Source organism: Gossypium hirsutum, chromosome A12 (genome assembly GCF_007990345.1).
Source record: "Gossypium hirsutum isolate 1008001.06 chromosome A12, Gossypium_hirsutum_v2.1, whole genome shotgun sequence".
Classification (NCBI taxonomy): Eukaryota; Viridiplantae; Streptophyta; class Magnoliopsida; order Malvales; family Malvaceae; genus Gossypium; species Gossypium hirsutum.
In genome coordinates this window covers 43470270-43471885 of record NC_053435.1, presented here as the reverse complement: position 1 = coordinate 43471885, position 1616 = coordinate 43470270, and the positions used below count along the sequence as shown (strand labels likewise).

The window sequence follows — 1616 nt, the reverse complement described above, 5'->3', positions numbered from 1 at the left end:
CGTTTTTCCAAAAGTAATTCCCCAATTCTATTTTCTGTGAATTCTTAGGTTAGGTAATCAGTTAGTTAAAACAAAACCCCCTTATTCCTAGGCTAGATAATAAAAAAACAATCATTACTAGTACTTTTAGTTCCTTTGGGTTCAACAATCTAATCTTGCTAAAACTATACTACTGTTCGATAGGTACACATGCCTACATCGTGATAATAGTTGTTTCAAGAATGATTCTTTATAAATATTTAAAACCTGTCACACGAAAATCGCGATTAAGTTTTTGGCGCCGTTTCCGAGGAACTAAGATATTAGGAACACTCAATTTTTATTACTTTATCCATTTATTTTCTTGCAAGTTAACTTTATTTTATTTTTTTATTTATTAATTTACTTTTTTTCTCTTGGCAGGTTTTTATAGTTTATGACTAGAAGAAACCTGTCAGGACTACTACTTTTTGACGAAGAGATCAAGCGCACAGTTCGCAAAAACCAAAGAGAAATAAGGCGAAGCTTAAGATACACAGAGAACGAGCAAGAGGACGTTACTTCAACCACAACCGAAGAGATAGCTAAAAACCAAGTCAATCAGCTACCTCCTGCGATACCCGCTGAACTAGCAAATCAGAATCCTGCTCCTCGTACTATGTATGATTATGCTAAACCTACTTTAACAGGAACTGAGTCAAGTATAGTTAGGCCTGCTATTGCTGCAAATAATTTTGAACTAAAACCTAACCCTATTCAAATGATACAACAATTTGTTCAGTTTGATGGTTTGCAGGATGAGGATCCAAACACTCACTTGGCAAATTTCCTGAAATTCTGCGATTCATTTAAAATTAATGGCGTTTCTGAAGATGCCATTCGTCTTCGGTTATTCCCTTTTTCATTGAGGAACAAAGCTAAACAGTGGTTGAACTCGTTACCACGAGGGTCAATTACTACTTGGGAACAAATGACCAAAAAATTTTTATTAAAATATTTTCTACCGACTAAAACAACCAAATTACGTAATGATATCTCTTCGTTTGTGCAGATGGACTTAGAAACTCTTTATGATGCATGGGAGAGATACAAGGACCTACTACGAAGTTGTCCTCACCATGGATTACCTCTATGGTTGCAAATTCAAACATTCTACAATGGTGTGAACCCCTTGACAAGGCAAATGATTGATGCAGCAACCGAGGGAACCATCAACAACAAAACACTTGAAGAGGCTTACGAATTTATTGAAGAGATGTCACTGAATAACTATCAGTGGCAAGTCATGAGGACTAAGCCAACTAAAACAGCAGGCATTTATAACGTCAATTCGGCTACTATGCTGTCAAACTAAGTAGAACTTCTAAATAAAAAGATTGATAGTTTACTTGGTTCTACTCAGGTACATCCAGTAATGAGGTGCGAGACAAATGGAGGAGGAGCATGCACAGAGTATCAACCCTAGCATCGAGGAGGAACAAGTCCAATATATGGGTAACAATAACTCTAGATCCAAAAATAACCCATATAGTAACACTCATAATCCAGGTTGGAGGAACCATCCCAATTTCTCGTGGGGCGGTCAAGGAAATCAAAGACCAAAACATCCTCCGGGTTTTCAACAACCACCCTATTAG

General features: G+C 36.9%; 1 non-coding gene across 1 annotated transcript; it reads right to left on the bottom strand.

Annotated features, from left to right (window-relative positions):
• Positions 1 to 998: 998 nt before the first annotated feature.
• Positions 999 to 1104, bottom strand: LOC121211902 (small nucleolar RNA R71). The gene has a single exon (XR_005907119.1). It is a non-coding gene; the product is annotated as a small nucleolar RNA R71 (small nucleolar RNA).
• Between the last annotated feature and the right edge of the window lie 512 nt (positions 1105 to 1616).